We start from the raw sequence: 20,637 nt of genomic DNA, 5'->3' as shown, positions 1-20,637 counted from the left end.
AGGTGGAACAATACGCTCCACCAACCCATTCATGCAACAGGCTACTTCCTCAACTCCAAATTCAGGTACTATGATTGTCCTTGAGACTTTACTAAGACTTCATTTTACTTTACTTTTTAAGGTTGTGTAGTAAGACTTAATATCATTTTCTATTTGTTTTAGGGCTGATGATTCCTACTCAAATCCTAACGGAGAGGTCATGGAAGGTCTCTCTAAATGCATTGAGAGAATGATATCCAATGAAGCGAAGAGAGACCTTGTTGTGACTGAACAACAAGTCTATGTGGAATTGAGAGATAATTTGTTCTCTTCTATACTAGCAAAGAGAGCAAGAGCTACTCAAGCACCAGGTAAAGCGTCAAATTTTAAAACTTTTGCAAATTGATAAGTTGTGTTTTCTAATTATCTTTTTTCATTGCTTTATAACTTATTATAATTTTTATTTTGCAAATGGTTGGTGGGCATGTTGGGGTGGCAATACCCCCAATTTAAAGAATTTTGCTCTCAGAGTCTTATGCCAACCTTGTAGTGCATCCCATTGTAAGCGTAATTAGAGCTTATTTGAGTCCATCCACACAAAGAAAAGAAACATGACTCAAAGACGGCTTAATGACCTTGTTTATGTGCACTATAATCTTAAGTTGCGCATAAAAAGGGCACAAATTTTAGCACTACCTAATCCACTTGATCTGGAAGAGATAGATCTTTATTCTGATAGGACGGCACAGGAGCCAGGTCCATTGCTTTCAGCAGATGAGATCGCTGATTTGGAGAGGCAGGCCATGGAAGAGGGTGTTGGAAAAGATTTTCATTTCACAATGGAGGACACTGAGGATGAGGATGATGATGATTCAAGCTCAGAGGAGAAGGGATTACCAGTGCCACATATAGGAGGAGATACATCCTCTTCTAGGACGCCGAGCCAATTAGTACAGATGTCGAGCGAGGAGGCACAGCCACAGAATTCACAGTCACACAGCTCACGCCCAATCCCAGTGCAGGGCACTTCTTCGAGAACTAGACCCCCTCATTTTCCTGCTAGTACAATTGGAAAGAGGAAGACATGATTGTATTGATGTATTTAGTATTTACTTCTAGTTTGACAGATTGAAATTATTTACTATTTTTCTTCTCGCCGTCAGCATTCCGCATGAGAATGCGATTTTGTACCCACTATGCATATATATATATATAAACTCTGCTTGTTTCTTTTGCGTTCTCTTTAATTAACTTATTAGATGCATATTCTCATTAAATTTTGCAAAAAAAAAATGTATTTTTAATTAAATTTCAGTCGTTTTTTTACGTTCTCGAGTTTTCCAGAGTTTTTTTTTTAATGGCCGAGTTTTTCCTAATTAAACTTTTGGGGGGCTTGGCGAGTTGTTACCGAATCCGAGTTTTCCAACTATGAGTAGGACCTTATTCTTGTGATTGAAGGTCTGATGCTCGGAATTTGATCAAAGCCTTTGAGAACAGAATTAGGTTGATCGATTACAAAGTTATAAGACCCTAGTATGATCCTGTTAGCTTTGTCAAAGATTATCTGAAGCTTGGTTATGCTTATAGGCATGTTCTGGATATTGAAGATTATTGGGCCGGATGTCATAATGAGTACCAAACTAGAGAGAGGTATTGGTCTAGATTGACACTTGATGAGATAAAGTTATATAATGACACTGTTGATGTTAGTGATCTCACAGATGATGGCTCTTTTATGAGGCCGTCAACTTATGAGCAAATCAAGGACACTCCTATAGTGTCAATTCCGCCTGATGGTCTCATCAAGGGGACAGATAAATGGATAGAGTGGACCAGAGCAAGAAGAAAGAGAACTGGAGCTGCAAGTTCTGCAAGTGGAGTAGCATCCAGAACAACTCAATCATCAGCTGCTACTTCCACTACTACTGCTACATCAACATCAACTAGACCAGCACAATCTGTTGGTGGAGGGGGAGACCAACCTCCTAAGAAGAATGTACAAGTCCCTCCTACCTATGGAGGAGGATCTCTGTCAAATACTGGAAAAGTTGGAGATAAAGAGGTAGAGAAAGATAAAGAAAAGGAGAAGGAGAAATTAGTAATCAAGGACTCCTCCCCTGTGCCAGTCATCAACCTTGATGGCGACAATAACCCTCTAGATGGTCAAGAGCAGGAAGCATCTCAGCAAGGTGATACTCTAGCCCTTTCAGTTACTAAAGCAACTACCTTCCCATTTGCTTGCCGAAGCAATGTGACAAACATAGTTGCAAGGAAGCTCTTTGATCAACAGCCCTACAATCAGCACTCAATGTCCTTTCAACTCAGTCTTGGTTGGAAGAGACCATTGATAGAAAGAAAAGGAGATGAGAGGAAAGTGCACCATCTAAAGACCTCAGTGTACAAGCAACTCAATCTCAACCAGTATCAAGGCGAAGATGTAGAAGACCCTAGCAGCATTGGCAACGAATTCTTCTACTAGTCACATGTTAGTGGAGATTGCAGAACCTCAGAAGGAGGGAAATTTTCATGAGTTAACTCCTAATGATTTTCAAATTAGAACGGTTGACATGAGCATTCCAGTGCATGATTCTATGGTCAACATCTAGAAATCAACAAATGTAAAGATTCAAGACAAATTGGAGTTAAGGTCGAAGAAAGGGGTATTGAAAGCCTTGAATAGAGAATTAATGGATTACATCAGAGTTGTGCTTGGAAACACCTCTACAAGCACATTTGACCCAAGTGTAGAGGAGTGCAAGAATTTACTGCTCAAGCTAAAGAGGCAGTTTGGTCAAGTTAATTGTGCCTAGATAGATGAATTAAAGGCCCAAGGTCCCCCTCTCATTGAGAACCTTGGAAATTTGTTGCTAAACACAGATAGATTGAGAACAACAGTGTCAAATCACCAAACCTCAATGAAGAAGGAATCCAAAAGCCTAACAAAGCAATTGGCCCTATTACAAGAGGTGATTGACATGAAGACAAATGTTGTTGTGACCCATGGAATACTTAAGTCAAGCCAAGAACCATTGCTTCATTGGAAGCAATCGTTGGAATTCAAAATTGAGAATTCAGTGAAGTCTGAGCATGAACTAAAATGTGTCTATGATTTAGTGAAGAAAGTAATGGATAAGATATTTGAATACTTAAAAGGTTTGGACACTGAATCATATGTCACCAACAATGGCCAACTGGTAGATATTGAACGAATGAAGACTAAGTTTCTGGCATTCATTGAAGAAGCTACTGACTCGGCAAACTTCCAAGTGGCAAAGATTCTGGAACTCACAACAGTGGGTTGTGTTTTGAAGCGTGCAGCGGAGAAGCTCCAATCAACGATCTCCAGAGTTGAAGAACTGATAGAAATGTGTGACTACTAGATGATTAGAGCTAACAATATCCTCATTCCAAGTGTCATGGAGCAGAAGAATGTAACCAATGAAATGAAGGCCTATAGAGCTAAATCTGGAACCCCAAAGAAGAATTGATACTTCGTCAAAAGTGTTACATTCAACCTGCAAGATGTGACAAGTGTCACCCACCCTCTCTCTCTCTCTCTCTCTCTCTCTCTCTGATATTGTAGCCATATTTGGCATTCTCCTCATAGGCTGAGGCTTTGTAACGGATGATTGACCAATCAATCCTATTTTTAGAATATATCTGTTCAAAGATGCTCTGCGTGGTAATCATGAAATGTAACTAGCCAAGTTCTAAAGGGCCTATAAATGTAACTTTTTAAGAAGCGAATAAGATTGGCAAATTATTATGTGGGCAAACCCTTGTAGCTGAGACTACTGTGTGAGACTCTGTGTCTACATTTTGATCCTGCCGTTCATCTTAGTTTAGTTTTAGCTCTTGCATGGTCTTGGGAATGAAATGTGTTGTTAATGAAAGCTATGGGATTGAAGATAAACTGGGTTTTGTTGCTTTCTTTTCAATGGTTGTATGACTTATTACCATCATTCACAATATCCCCTCATTTCCTCTGTTATATGCAAGTTAGTTTCATGTGCATTTTCGTTGTTGTATGAGAAGTTTGGGATTTGGTTAATGTAAAGTGTTGAGTAGGAAGCAAATGGTGGTTGTGAAATCTCAGTAGCTTGGGTAATCTGGGTATTGTTTAGTCAATCACGTTTTCTCTTCTTATGCAATATGCATCAGTAGATAGTCTTGCATTTTTGCATCTTGCTTTACGTAGATAGAATAGACTGCATTTAGGCATTAGAAGAGCCTAAAAATGGCTCAAATGCATTCATAGCTGTGGACGTTGTGATTTGTCATCTGAAATCTGCCTAGATTACTTGAAGTGTTGGGCAATCTAGTTATACCTCTTCTGCTCTCTAGTCAAGAGCATACCCCTAAATTTACTGATCTACCTAAAACAATATTCATTGCAAATCTTTGCACACAAGGGAGTTGTACCTTTCAATTTAGGGGTCCTTGATAGAACACCTACATTGAACCATTTTGTTGCTAACAACTTTGTCTTTCACCACGTTGGGCACATTAAGAGTCAGGGTATAAACCAAAATCCAAGGAAGACAAACTGTTAACCAACAGAGCGACAAGAAAGTTCCTACATAGGTGGTCATAGGAAGGTCTGTATTTTCCATAAATCAGCAGGCTACAAGATTTATTTTCTGAAGCTAAAATAAAAGAGCTTACTAGTAAAGATTACTCAATTCATATTTCACCCCAAAACTATATTAAATACCACTTATATATATTGAATAGTATGTAGCATAAAAGTGGTACAATGGTATAATATAGTATGGAAATGGAATATGATAAGGGTATGAAGGCATATGAAAAGGATAAAATATGACACTAAATGGAAATAAGTGGCTCTCATGACACAACACAATAGAAAGGTGTTGCTGGAAGGAAAAAACAGGAGCCCCAAGAAGATGGCTAGCTGCATGATTCATACATGTCCTCTTACCCCATAATATTTGGCCCTTAAGCCTAATTGTGCTACACACATTCAGAACTGTGTTCCCACAAGGCATTGGAAGGTATGACTCCTTTTGAGGCTTGGTGGCTTGGTATGGTAGGAAGGTAATTGTCAGTCATATTTGAGTTTTTGGTTCTCATGCTTGAGGGCACATTCCTCCAGAGAAACTCCAGGCTTTGTTACCTCAAAGCAGGCCTTGCATCTTTGTTTGATTTCCAAATGGTGTCAAATGGCATCAGCTCTTGGATCCATAGACGCATGAACTCTTCCAATTGAGAAGAGTGTTCATTTTGAGGAAATCTCTCCTAGTTTACCTCTAATCCTTCTCAGCCTATCTCAATAATGATTCACTATTCTATCCCAGCTCTAATATGCAGGGTATCAACTCCACAGGGTTCACATTTTGATGTCGAGAACTCTCGTCTGACATATCCATCTTTTTCAATGCCTTGTTGGGATTGATAGACTCTACAGTCAATAAGCATATTCCTTAGGGATTCTTCTAAAACTCAAAGGACTCAGCCATAGCGTCAATATCTTCAATGCATTTACATTGCCTCTGCTTCTAATCCAGTCATTTAAGGAAGCATTAGAAATTCATGTGTAGGATTTAGCAATAAAGAGTATAGTTCCTTGATGATGAACCGTGCATGGGACTTGGGCCCTCTTCCCAAGGGAAGAAAAATGATTTGATGTAACTAGCTCTACTGAACCAAATATGCAGCAATGGAACAGTCGATAATTTCAAAGCATGGCTTGTGGCCAAAGATTTCTCACAAGTTCCTGGTGTTGATTACACAAAGACCTTTGCCCTCATTGATTAGCTGAATTTTGTTTGCTTGTCCCTTTCAATTGCCATAGTTCATCCTAGGATTGTACGTCAAATGGATGTGAAGAGTGCATTTTTTCATGGGGATGTTCGGACAAGATTTACATGCAGCAAGCATTGGGATTTGCTTGGGATGCTTCTTTGGTTTGCAGATTGAGGAAGTATATCGATTGCCTCAAGCAGGTCCCTATGGCATGGTATGCCAAGATGGACTCTCAACAAGATTCACCAAATACCAATCAGATTCAAATGTCTACATTTTGCAACAAGAAGTCTCCCTTTTGCTTCATGTCTTCTACATTGATGATGATCATTACAAGGAACGCATCATCCATCATCAACACAATCAAATCTTCTTTGCATGACAGATTTGCTATGACTGACTTAGGCTCTTTGCACTATTTTCTTGATATTGAGGTCAAATAAGTCTTCTTTTGGGATCACTCTTGCTTAGCACAAGCATAATTGAAAGCCTACACTGATTCCTTTCTATCTGGACTCAAGGTTGAGGCCGAGTGTTCTACTCCACTAGTTGAGAGTGTTATTTTTGTTATCTCTCTGAGTGTCCCACAAATATTTCTTTTTATTCTAAATTAAAAATAGAACTTTTTAACATTACAATTATATAGTATGAATATAAAGCAACAAATAACCAATAAAACAATTTAAGATTTGGGCACTTGAAATAGACCCTATGGTCCTATTCAGGTGAGGTATTTGTACAAGTTGTTGCACTCATTTTTGCATTGGGCTGAGTTTTCAGTTTCAATGATTCAACATCAAGAATTAAAACCCTCAAACATATTTGTCTCCGGACAAAAGCGTTTACCTCTAGCATTCGATTCCATTTCACAGATTACATGTGAACTAAATTGGGAATTTGTTATCATTTTCAAGTCAAGATTGGAAGTGATTTTGGAGCCCATTTAGGGATAACTGTGGAATAAATTTAGTATGGGTGCAACTAAGTTCTGAATCTTTTGTGGCAAATTAACAGCACGTTTAGGCAAATTTGGTAGTCATTCATATAGCATTTTATGCATTCAGCTTCTGTACTTTAGGAAACAAGTATGGTAGTTTGAGGACTCTTCTAGACTATTTTAAGGAAAAATCCGCACTGCATATCTCCATGTTTGAATCGTGGTAAAGTGAGGTCAGTATAAGGTGATTTATTGATAGAAATCAAGTGCAGCAAAAGTGTTAATAGGTCCATTAAAAGCCATTGCAGACAGGTTACATTTGTCTTTCATCGAGGTTAGGGTTTGCAGATATTCTATTTGAGTCACCTATCTATACTATGACCTTTTCACACATTCCCCATTGCAAATGAGGAACCCCTTCTTTTCTTGGGTCCACTTGGCCTTTTTGGGTTCCATTCTTGATAGTTTGTATTGATCACCCAAAGTTCCCCATGTTTCAAATAAGAACTGTGAATTTGGCTAAGTCCAGAATGGAGAATTGTTTCCTGCATTATAGGGTTTTGGTTTTTAAAGAGTACTTGATTGAGAACTACAGATTTGGATGACATGATAAGTTGCAAGTCCTTCCAAAAATGAGCCAGTGAAATTTAAGTGTCTTAAAGTTCCTATTTTTTAGGGGTTCATATTTTAGTATCAAATTGGCTTCATTTTGAGTTTTGGCAAAAGCCATTTTTTAAGAATTCATATTTTTTAGGGTCTCCTACTTTCTAGGGATGTCTACTTTTAGCAAGTCCTAGATTTCCCTAAATTTCGCATTTGAACAAACTTACTATTGAAAGTAAGTCTATTTTTAGTAGGTCATTACAGGCAACTGATGAACACTGGCTGAAGAAGATGAAAATGGGTATCCACAAAAATAACTCCCGAAAAGCATCCTCCAAAAAAAAGAAATTAAAAAAGCATTCCTAAAAAAGAAGACTCTGAAAATAGCAGCTTGAAAAAACAATTCCAGAAAAAGCAGTCTCTATAAAAAGCAGTTTAAAAAACACCCTCCAAAAAGAAATCTGAAAAAGTGTCAAAAAGCGAAAAACCAGTTTAAAAAGTAGAAGGCACTGAAATGGGGTCAGCGAGTAATGTGTTGCTCATTTCTACAGAGGTTTGAGAACAAGGCAAATAACTTATATAGGGAGCCATGTTCAATCAATGAGTGAGCTCAAACACCAGAAAGCAAAAGCAATGCAAGTGAGCCAAGTCAAGAAAGCAATGCAAGTGAGCCAAGTTGGAAAGCAATGCAAGCGAGCCAAGTTGGAAAGCAATGCAAGCGAGCCGAGTTGGGAAAACAATGCAAGTGAGTTGAGCTGGAAACAAATGAGAGTGAATGCACGTGAGCTAAGTTGGAAGCAACACAAGCAAGCCAAGTTTGGAAAACAATGCAAGTGAGCCCAGTTGGAAAGCAATGCAAATGAGCCAAGTCCGAAAAGCAATGCGGGCAAGTTGAGTTGGGAAAGCAATGCAAATGGAACGAGCTAGGAAAGCATAAGAAATGAGAAAAGAATGGCTATGTGTTAAATGAAGATGCGTGGAGAAGCAACAAAATCCACAAAGCCCATCTGCATATCCAAGGTAGACAACCGAAAACTCCTCTAAGTACTGGAAATCCTCTTGCAGTGATCCAAGATAGAGAAGCAGAAATTCATGTAAATGTTGGAAATCCTTCTGCAATGCAATGCTCAAAAATGCAAGGTAGGCAAGAAAATTTTTACTGAAGTGTTGAAAATCCTCTTGCAGTGATCCTTCTACGGGGCTCAAATGTGTCTTGGGCACAAATCCATGGTAGTCAAGGAACTGTGTAAAAACAAAAAATTACACCATCATATGCCAGGAGTGCCTATGGGTGAGAATTCTAGAGAGAGAACAAATTTCTAGAAAGAGGAGGTGTGATTTCAAGAGAGAAGGTGTGGAATTTTGAAGAAAATGAATTTGGAATCAACTTTGAAAATCAAGAGAAGAAATGAGAATTTTGACAAGAGAGTTTGTAGAGAAAAGGTTCTTAGAGAGAGGGTTTAAGCTTCAAAGAAGGAAGTACATTTGTAGAGAGAAATATCAAAGAGAAATTCCAAAGAAATGTAATTCTAAAGCAGATTAGGAATCAAAAAGAAAGGATTTTTAGAAAGAGGGAGGGCGAGAGAGAGAGAGAGAGAGAGAGAGCAAATATGGAAGAGTTTTTATGTGTTATATTCTTTGCATGAGTCTTATGTCAATTATTTTATTTTGAAGGCAGAAGAATTCCAGTTCAAGACATTCAAGGTTCAAGAACTCAAAGATCAAAGTTCGAGTATAACTAAGGAAGGAAGAGTGAAACACCTTGAAGTTCCTCCAAAAAAATCAAAAGATCCCAATCAGGAAAGAGCGAGGAAAAATTTTAATTATGGATGTGCAAGGAAGACATTCAAGTTCCTGAGATCCAATTCAAGTATAAAAGACTTCAGCAGTGACCGAATGGTCAACAAGAATGGCGATCAATCACCTTCCAGAGTTTACATGTCCAGATTCTCTATGTTGTAGGAAAGGAATAAATAGCAAGCTATTATGGGAAGATGACATTTAATGCATAGTGGGCATTCGTTTCACCCCACCCTCCTACTAAGTGGACTTATATAGTGGACTTTTGTTACCCCACTAAGAGAGTGGATTTTCCTGATTAGTCTGCATAGACCCACTCACTGATTGTAGATTCTCTCTTCTTGCCCTTACCTAAATCAGGACTGGGGTGGCAATATTTGGGCCATCGGTTTTGTTTCAATCTGGGCTACTCATCGTAATTTGAGACCTGTCTTATCAATTGTAAGGAGGAATTCAGAGATTGTTGCTTATGAGCTACCAAGATAATAAAGTTGTCATTGAAGTTTGATAATTTATTGATGTCTTACGGTGCTTCTATTTGTTCTCTCACTTACATTTTTTTTAATTTATTAGGTGAATGTGATTGATAAAAGTGCTATGGTGGTATCATCTTTCTCATACCTTTTGTTCTTAGGTGATTTCTAAGCCCCAATGTAAGGTTGGATCCAAGCCTTCATGTGGATGCTTTACTTCTATCCTTGATGCACATTGTTCATTTTGGTAGCATTTATTGGGATATTAAAACTATTTGCACAACCATTGAAGATTGCACAAACTTTGTGTTGTTGCTGAATTTGGTGAAGCAAAGTTTGGTAGACTTCATCATAGCAGTATTCATCTTTCAGGTTTTTAGGATTAGAATAGAATCCCTCAACCCCACTCTCATTTACTTTCTACATATCACGAAAAAAACCCCAAAATGTTTTTTTCATTGCAATATCATTTTAAAGCTCCCATAGCCAGTATTAATTGAAGTCACCTTGATGAATATAACACAAGTCCCATTGTGAGACCAGCATATCTTAACCATTGAACTATCCAACCTAGAAGGAGCCTTGGAATTTACACGTGCGATCCTATTTGCAATCTTAGCATACCCGGCATTTTGACCAAGAGAGGATAAGATACTTCAATATTTTATTCTACTGTTAACGCAACACAATCAACCCAGGACTGCACACACCCAAATCTGACCAAAAAGGGGGCTACAGAAGCTGATAATTAGTGGTAGACAACTTTTGTATCTGCCTAAATCTAGCTGCTACATTCTCATGTGAACTGTAAGTCGGAAAAAGATAAATACATCTTTCCTTTTGCCAGGTCAATGTTTTACTGGACTGAATGACAGATTTCATAATCATGAGGGTTTATGTCAATTTCCTTGTGCCTTCAAGAGTTGTTGCCAGTGGCAATAAATAAATCATTTTCAGTTGTCTAATATAAATTAATGACAGTGCATGTACCCATTCATTTCAGTTTAAAATCACTAAGAATAGCAAGATTAAAATGAGAGAGAAAAGTCTGAAAAAAGGGATATCAGAAAAGTAATAACCAAGGGCACCACATTTGCATTAGAGAAAACAGTCCTGCCAGCCCGTAGGTGCAATTATTGAGAGCATGCAATTCAGTCAAAGAGCTCTAAGAGCTTTAGAAAGGAAAAAAACAAAAAAACAAGTTGTAAATTAGGAATAGGTATGGCAATCAAAGGATATAAGCTTAACGTTTTTTATCCAAAAACAGGAGCAAAGTCATCAAGATGATGCAACAAATGTAAAATACAAACGCCAATTTAAATTCTACCAAGCCCACAATGAATCTCGCAAAACAAGGGAGCTATTCAAATCAAAATGGTCATAATCAAGTCTCCATTGGGTTGGCAGCTATGCCTTTTGAACATACCTTTTTGCCAAGAGGTGAGACACCAATGGAAGATGAGCAAAATCCAGCAACATATGATATCAATGCCTGCCTGGATGAATATGAGTCTTGATCCAGAGATTAAAAATCAGATTTCATTTGCAAATTACTGTAATTTTAGATCAAGGAACAGACCAAGAGTGGAAAGAAGATGTCCTACACAACAGCCCCATAGAGATTTGTAGTAGAGACTCAGCAAGTTGACTCTCCCTGCTTCCGATGTATGAAGAAATGGTACTGTACATGCTTGGGTCCAAAAGTTGGACACCTATCTTTCACAGAATCAAATTGCAATTCTTCATTGGGAAAATGTTGTTCGCGAGTTGTGGCACCACAGGCTGATCACATAATGATAAAAACATAATCATATTGTTTAGCTCTGCTGATTTTACACAAAGATTTGTTGTTAGATTTGACAAGAAAGACCCTAAAATACATTTCAAGAAGTTGGCCTAGTTGACAACAGTGAATGACCACATAGCAAAATTTCAGTGAATGTCAGGTATGGTTCTAGATGTGATAGAGAGGAGACTTATTGCCGTATTTAGAGAGAGACAATCCAAACGGAAACCTCTCAGGATTTGGTCAAGAATTTTGGTCCAGCTTCTCTACAAGAGGCCATCAAGAAAGCATTGTGTTTAGAGGACTTAGTGACTAGTTTCCCTCCAAGACTACAGCATTGGGTTAGCATAAGAAAAAATTTCATAAGGTTTCCCCCAACCTAAGACATTGCCTCCTAAACCAAGTACGATTGAAAAATCCAAAAATACTTTTTGAAAGAAAAAAACAATGCTTTTCTTGTAGAGAGCCACGGGAGCCAAGAAATGGATATTTGGGAAAGGAAAAAGTGCACTACATAAAGGTAGTTTTTTATGAGACTTCAGAGGTAGAAGAACCCAAACCCGAGGTTGTAGTTAGTAAGAAAAAACATGAGGCAAGCAAGGAGAGGAGCCTGTGTGAAGCACACTTGCGACACTTTTAAACCCACCCAGATGTCATCCATTTTAAGTTTTAAATTTTAAGTCTGAGTCTTACATTGATCACATAGTGATCATATTGATTGATAATGGGTACTGACAACTTCATTGATGAGGGTTTTCATAACTAGGATAGGATTGAAGATAAATTATTTGAGGGAATCAATGTTATAGTGGCTGATGCATCTACTATTTTGTGCAGCAAGGGGATTCAACATCTTCAGACAACCTTATGGAGACATAAAATGCAGGTAGTTAGTATTGCTAAAACATAGCTGATTTTCTGTGTGCAAGCAATGGTTGCATTCACTTGGTGATTCTACCCAACACTATCAGACTATGGAGTTCAGATTCAAATTCAAGGGGAAGAAGGTCATTCTTCGAGGTTTATCCAACAAAACTCCCAAAATCGTTTGGCCAAAAGGATGGAGAGTTATTTTTCGTATAGGCCAACTGGCTTGGTCAGCACCCTGTTTAATTACAGACAGGTTCGTCCAAGGGTATCCTTATTATGTTGACTTCCAATTCATCTTGGATGTATAGCAAGGTGTTCAATGGCATTCCATCAGGGCTGCCAGCATATTTATGTTCAGCATGTTATTAAATTGGAGGAAAGATCAGAACCGGTTACAAGAACACCTTATCAGCATCCTAGGATGCATAAGAAAGAGATCAAGAAGGTGATTAAGGAGTTGTTAGAAATGGGACTAATATGACTGATCTCTAACACATTTGTTTCTTCCAAGGTATTGGTCAAGAAGGATGATACCATGAGTATATGCATTACATTCAGAGCCCTCAACTTGAAGACAGTCAAAACTGTTATCCTGTTCCCAAGATCGATGAGTTGATAGATGGACTTCATAGTGCATTGTGCTTCTCCAACACTGATCTACAATCAGGATATCATCAAATTAGTGGCGATCAGATATACATAAGACAATGTTCAGGTGTCATTATGGGCATTACAAGTTCTTGATCACACCATTTGTGCTTACTAATGCACCGGTCACATTCCAACCTTACATCATCAAGCAGTTGAGGAAATTTGTATATATCTGTTTTGATGACATAATTATTTAATGTAAGACTTGGGAGGATCAATTGAAACACAGATAAGGTGCTGGATATTCTAGAGCAGCAAGCATCCTTTGCCAGGGCATTAAAATGTGTGTTTTGACGGGCAAAAATATTATAACTAGGGCATAAAATTAGTGGCTAGGGGGTTCGTGTAGGTGACAAAAAAGATTAAGGCAATCACTATTTGGCATCCACCTAAGACTATATCACACTTGAGAGGGTTTCTTGGTCTTTGTAATAATTAGAAAATGTTTGTCACAAGGATTTGACAACTAGCTTCTCCATTGACAAATTTGACAAAGAAAAGGGGTCTTCTCATTGGGTGTGTCAACAAAAAGAGCTTTTGACAATCACAAGGAGGTGATGAGTTCATACCACATTTTGGCCATTCCAGACTTATCACTTCCTTAAGAGTGTGATGCTTCAAAAGAGAGAATTGGAGTAGACACCCCATAGCATTTGAGAGTAGAAAGCAGTAGTCAAAAAGGAGCTTCTATCTATGACAAAGGGATGTTGGCCATCATGCATGTGTTTGCAAAGTTCAAGCATTACTTGATTCATGGAAGTTTGTGGTGAAGATGAATCACAATAGCTTGAAGTTTTTCCTCAATCAAAAAGATTTAAAAGATAGGAAACAAAAGTTTTTAAGTTATAGGCCTATAGCATGTTAGGGGAAGAACAATGTTGTGGTTATAGCTATATCCAAGTAGCTCTATTTGTATTCCAAGACTGGTGTCTGCTATAAGGAGGATTTTTGTAACAGTTGAGCATGCCAAATACTCATTTATTACTAACATATGGGATGGTAAGCTACAGGATTATAAGTACAGAGTGGTTCATGAGCTCATTCTCTATAAGTATCCAGTGTATCTTGTTCTAGAATCAAATATGAAGGAGAAGATTTCAACGATGTGTCATGATACCTCATTAGCAAGTTGACTGGGAAACTACAGGACCTACAAGCGAGGGAGCACTTTCCATGGAAGGGATTCAACAGAGATGTGTTGAAGCATGAGAGAGAGTGTGTTTGGTTTGTCAACAAATAAAGCAGAGTAGGTATTTCCAATTGGACAATGTGCCGCCCTTATCCATTCCAAATCAAAATTGGAAGAACATTTCCATGTGTTTTAACATAGGTCTTCCGTCAATGCACGATAAGGATTTTATTTTTGTGGCTATGGACAAACTCACTAAATATGATCATTTTTATGCTGTATCTTCGTAATATAAGACTCCACAGGTGGCTAATTTGTTTTTGACAGAGGTGTTTAGACTACATGGGCTGCCCAGGAATATTGTGACTGACAGGGACAGCAACTTCATTAGTTTATTTTGGCAAAGATCTTTTTCAATGACAGGCATTGAGTTGATTCTAAACACTACTTATCATCCTCAAACAAATGGACAAATGAAGACATTGAATGAGTAAGTTGAAGGGCACTAGAGGAATTATGTTAATAGAGCAGCAAACGAAAAGGATTAAATGGCTCCATCTTCTGGGAATATTGCTACAACTTCACTCATCATACTCTTTTGAAGGCACTATATGGATATGACGCATTATCATTCCAGCATTTAATTTTTTCAAATAGCAAAGTTCCTAAAGCTAAAGATTTGCTACAGCAAAGTTAAAATATTTAAAATGCAATCAAGGAGAACCACAGAGTGTAATACCCCCTTCTCAGACCTAGTAAGTTTGATGCCAATTAGCCTATTTATTGAGTTCCCAAAGGCTTTAGGAAAAGGGAACTCCAAAGTTATTGGAGGATGCATGTTCAATATTTTAATATTTCTATTCATTGAAATGAACTCAGTTGACAGCATGGAGCACATGAACTTTCAAAGGTTTTTCTGAGATTTGAGTTGTTATCTGAATTTCCTGGAGAAAGTATCTATTTTTACAAGTTCACCCAATTGGCTCCAATCATCATCCCACTTCTTCAGTTTCATCATGGTGTGGTCAGAGTTGGATTTCAATGTCGTCGTAGTATTTTATGCAACTTGGGTGGAATATTTTAATCTTGCACTTAAGTTTCTAATGTTATATTATTAAATCGACAACTTAAGTGTAATACTAAATGTAATTTTAATGGAAAAAAGTGTTTATTTTCCTCATAGTGGACACCTAGGAGCAATACGGAAATATGAGACCTTTGTACATTAGAAAGTATGTTAATCTTCTGAAAAGTCATTTTGGCAAAAAAGATAATTATTTTACAAATTGAATATTGAATATTTTACCTCCAAAAGCTATTTAAAAAGGTGTTAGGGATCATTTTTAGGATATGCTGAAGAATGTTATTGTTACACTGCAGGAATGAGCTTGGGTTCTTCCACGATCTTTTGAGGACGAAATTCCTCTCAAGGTTTCTAGTTTCGGGGACAAAACCCCCCTAACTAGATTAGTGCGGTTTCATCAAGAGGTGACTCTCGTGCGTCAACTGGAGTTTCAAACTTGTTTGCAAGAATGGAGATTATTTGATGCTTTTTATGTCACAGATTATTTGCGAATTTTTGAAAAAGATTTCGGAGTTTGTTACGCAGAGGACATTAACTTATTTTGGACTGTACCATTCCTCCAGCCAGGCTATACCAAATCAATATTGGCTATTTGAGGGTTTAACTCTAAATTTAAGTGCTTGATTTATCTGCTGTTTGGACATCATTTATTAGGTTTTTCAACGTTGTACATCATTGAAGGGTGTGGAAGCACATTTAAGCCAGGTCATGCCATTTTACTTTGTTGGTTGTCCCATGGCTGAGGAAAGGTATGAGTGAGCTCAGGCAAAGTGCCCGAGCTTAAAACCAATTTCTTGATGTATGGAGTCACCTAGGTGTGGTAACATGTTTCCATGCAGTTTAGCATAGAATAAATTAATATTGATGTTTGTTTTGATCATAATTATCAAAAGTGATATTACTTATTTCCAATGATATTCAATGAAGTTTGGGAGCGTATAAAGGAATATGCTGAATGTGTGTTGGTGAACTATCCAGGTTGATATGTCGCTGTCCAGGCTGTTACAGCATGTTGGCAGTCCCTTTGCAGACCTGTGATGACTTCCCAGTCGTCCACATAAGGTACACTGTTGCTATTTCCAAATGGGTGAATTGGTTTCATTATTTTGGGTCCTTTTGAAGAGGTGTTCAGTATTTGTTTTGTATACTTCATTACAGCGATTGTTCAGGGATTATAATGAATGTGGAGTAAACTTATTACCCTTTGGAATGCTATACTGTCAAAGATATATTTTTCTAAGCTATTCAAATTTTGACTTTGGACGGTAATAATGTCATTGAGTTGATTAATTACTGTTACTCCCTGGCTAAATGATTCATTAGATTCACCCGCCACTGGATAAGTGGAAGGAGTTTGCTTTGTTTTGAGCATTGAATAAGCTTTCTCACTGAAAAGTGAATGTGCCCCTAAATTTTCTCACTGCAAGTGGACGTGTCCACAAACTCATCATTTACTTTAAGACTTGTATAGGCTTTCCCACTAAACAACCAAATGTGCCTCTAAACTTTCCCAGTCCGTGTCATTGTGGTTCCCATTGAACAAGTAGAAGATTACTTTCTTTCAGTATTGCAACACATCCCATTGAATAGTTGATCATGGAAATCTTGCCACCTGATGCTTTCCTTTCAGCAGTTTGTTCCAGTTGATCGTGATCCTCATTCCTGAACACCATATGCTCTCACCTTGCCTACTCCAAGATCTGGGTAATAATGTGATTAGATAGTGAAAAGGGAAATGTTATGTATCTCATTTACAATTAAGGCTAGCATTTATTTTTAAAAAATAGGTGTGTATGTTACACTTACCCAAAATCCGCAAAAGATATATGCTGATTGCCATCAATTGGAGAGAGCTTTGAGGCATGAGACATGGTTTTTGAAGCTATCAGTAATACTCCCTTAAGAAGAGTGGTGCAGAAAAGCTTAAGTCGTAATTTATAGACCTTCCAAGATCATGCAAAGAATAAGAGAGTTTGCATATGAGTTGAAGCTGCTAGATAACAGCAAAATTCACAATGCTTTTCATGTGACATGCCTTAAGAGAGCTCCTGGAGCGCATGTTAAACCTTCTTTGGAGCTGCCACCACTTGAAGATGAAGGAAAATTTCTACTCAAAGATGTTCTCATCCAAATCTGAAATTGTTTTAAGGGCAAAAAATTGCAGGTAGGGAGGATCGCCATGTTCCCTTTTTCCCACCATTAACTTTTGTATTATTAATTGAACATAGTTTTTTAATGCATTAATATTAAATGATATTATATAATATTAAGATGAGGTAATAAGATAAACTTAAATAAAACAATTACAAAGTTAGGTGCCCAAAATAGGTCCTATTTGGATGAGATATTTTTAGAAGTTGTTGCATTCCTTTTTGGCATCTGATTTTTTTCAATTTACTTGGCTGAGTTTTCAATTTGAGTGATTCAGCGCCAGGGAGGAAAACCCTTGAGCAGAATTGTCATTAGGCCAAAGAACCCCTATCTCTTGCATTAGCAGTTCCATTTCAGGGATTGCATGTGGACTAAGTTGAAAAATCATCATCATTAGGGTCAAGCAATTTGGTATTTGCAAGTGAATTGATTTGAAATCTTGGAGCTAATTTCATGGCCCATTAGGCTTAACTATGGGACAAATTTCATCAGGGTACAACTCAGTTCTTAGTATTTTGTAACTGATTAATGGAAGGTTGAGGCAAATTTGGTAAAGACATTGACGTAGCATTTTGTGAATCAAGCTTCTACACCTTGGGAATCATTTGCAGTAGTTTAAGGACTATTCTGTGCCATTTTGAAAACTCAGCACTCCACATATCCAGGTTTGAATCACTGCAAAGTGAGGATAGTCTTTGGCAATTTATTGATAGAGATTAAGTGCAGCGAACCCCAGATAGGGTTGTTTTTCTTAAAGGGTATCACAGTATTTTGTATCTTTGAAAGGGAACTAGGTCACAGAGGAGCACTGAGATTACAGCAGAATTGCTGCACACTTCTGGGAAAAAGCCATCGAAGAGATATTAAATTTGCCTTTCATTGAGGTTAGGGTTTGCAGTTATTCTGTTGGGGTCACTTATCAATACCACCATTCACAGTCACCCCTGGACAGTACACACCCAGACCTGACCAAAAAGGGGCTAGAGACCTAGAAGCTGATAAAGACTAGTAGACAACTTCTGTATCCGCCCTAAATCCAGTTTTAATGTGAACTGTAAAGAAGAAAAAAGATAAATATATTTTCCTCTTTTGCCAGACCATTGTTTACTGGATTGAATGACAGATAACATAATCATGAGAATTGATGTAAATTTCCATGTGGATTCAAGATCTGTTTCCAGTAGGAATAAAATTTAACTAAATCGTTTTTTCAGTTGTCTTATATAAATCAGAGACCACGCATGTAACTGTTTATTTCAGCTTGAAGTCACTAACAGTCTGTTGGAGGCTTCAGTAAAAGAACGAATATTTAAAAAATGCATGTCAGAAAATTAGTAACCGGCAACACCACAAATTCCACAAAGAGAGCAGAGCAAACTTTGAGAGTAGAGCAGCTCAGAAATTTTAATAATAAGCATAAAGCACTTTCCCATCCTAATTGGATATAAAGATATGCCAAATGTATGCAATGATGTCAAAAGGCTGCAAGCCAAAGAGAAAACTGAACATCTTTCAAATGAGGGAGCTAATGCAACAAATGGAAGACTTCTAATCTCCAATCAGAACCTGCAGATGCAATGTTGCCAAAGAAGACAAACAAAAGAGTGTCATGGATTCCTGTGGATGTGATTAATAATTATGAAACCCTTAATATCAGAATTTACAAGAAGATCTTATCAACTGAAGCATTGGGAAGCAAAGCATAGAAAAGAGAATCAATTCTCTAAGTCTCAGTTTTCTTTTAAATTTTAAGATGTTGAGGGTAATGCTCAGGGCTCAAACACTATCCCCCACTTACTCGGATGAAGAAGTTCAACAATCTTCTGCTCTGAGATTCTCCAGATGGATTATGCACTGGCTGCCAAAGGTCAGATGATCCCAGTGAACTAAAATTGCAACTTATTGTAGTGAAAATCATCCTGGTCCTGCAGACACTTAAAGCCTAACAGGATTACCATTATCATTTCTTGTTTGTGGATTTGACTGTGTATGAATATTTGAATTGACATTTCTGGTGACACTCCATGTGCCATCATCAGGATGAATGGAAGAGAGCTTGAGGAGAAGTAAAATGGTTGGTTACCAATCAAGACTCTCTTTAAATAGAGGAGAAAGAAAAGGAGGGGAGTGAGCACAGAGAAGCAGTAAAAATAAGAAAGAAAGGGCAAAACACAAAAAACAAACTATAAAAGAATATATCAAAACCTCAAGAGGACATAAAAAATTAAGAAAAAGAACCAGAAAGAAAAATATCAAATAAAATTAATCCAGAGCAAACAAATAACAAAAGGAAAAACGGGAAATAAATTGCATAATAAGTGAGAACAAAACAAGCAAGGAAGTAATAAGAAAAAAAAATTGATCCAAAGAAACCTAAGATAAAGAAAAAAAACGATAACAAGAATCTACCTGTAAACAAGCAAACAGATGTAAAGCAAACTAAAACAACCTAATATCAAATTAAATAAATAAATAAAATAGAATATTAAAATACCATTGTGTATCTAGCAAGAGGGTTTGCCTATCAGTTTGGGATATGATTAAAAAAGATAAGCAGGTGCCCCAAAAAGCAATGCACGTAGAGTTGAATTAACATGGGTAACTTTAATTCTTTTTCCCCTGATCTTGAGTTGATCGAGAGCAATTTGATCTGATCAGGTAACAGCCATTTTTTTTTCTGTCAGTACAATGTTTAGGACAGTGCCATCTCACCAGCCACTGCCAGCCAGTTCTGAAGCTAACTATCATCAGAGATATCAAAGGGTTGTTAAACTAAAAACCAATTACTTCATCGCACTTTCAATTGCTGATGCTTAATGTAAAATCTGCAAGATAAAGTATCATTTGACACAAATCCTTCCCTTGTCACTGCTCATCTTATCCACAAACATAGCCATAAAATATCAGATATAGTTGGGGTGCGTGATACAATTAATTTTAGAGTGACATAGGTTATTTTCTTATTCATTTAACAGAACAGACCTAACATCCACTTAGGTGGTCATTCTAATTCATTAGTTGCTACTTACTCTGCCCGTCTCATTTTCTCCATTTTCAGTTTTTTATATAAGATGGATTGGATTTTTTCTTTCTAGATAGATGGGTAACACTCCCACTGCTTTATGGTGCAGACCGATTGTCAAGGCACTGGTATAATCCTGAGCTTGGGTCAAAACCTACAAGGTACAAAGTTTGAACAGTCCATAGAGTTACAAAGTCCCCATGTTTCCAAAAGGAAGGTCTCACACATCAAATCACCATGCTAGCTAGGATTTCACCGGTCTGTATAGCTTAATGTTTATAAAACCCTGGGTTTCCACAACTAAAGTCTCAAACATAATCACATTCCCATGCTGGCTAGAATTTGACCTTAAAAGATCATCTTTGCTTTTCACTTCTATTTAGAAG

At 37.5% G+C, this 20,637-nt stretch overlaps 1 protein-coding gene across 8 annotated transcripts in view; it reads right to left on the bottom strand.

Moving 5' to 3' along the window:
* Window positions 1-20,637, bottom strand: part of LOC149540034 (uncharacterized) — a 42,812-nt gene that overhangs the window by 20,660 nt on the left and 1,515 nt on the right. The window lies entirely within an intron of this gene.

The sequence above is a fragment of the Cupressus sempervirens genome, chromosome 9, assembly GCF_028749045.1.
Source record: "Cupressus sempervirens isolate cs-2001-9-10 chromosome 9, ASM2874904v1, whole genome shotgun sequence".
Lineage (NCBI taxonomy): Eukaryota > Viridiplantae > Streptophyta > Pinopsida > Cupressales > Cupressaceae > Cupressus > Cupressus sempervirens.
This window is presented reverse-complemented; position numbering and strand designations above follow the sequence as displayed.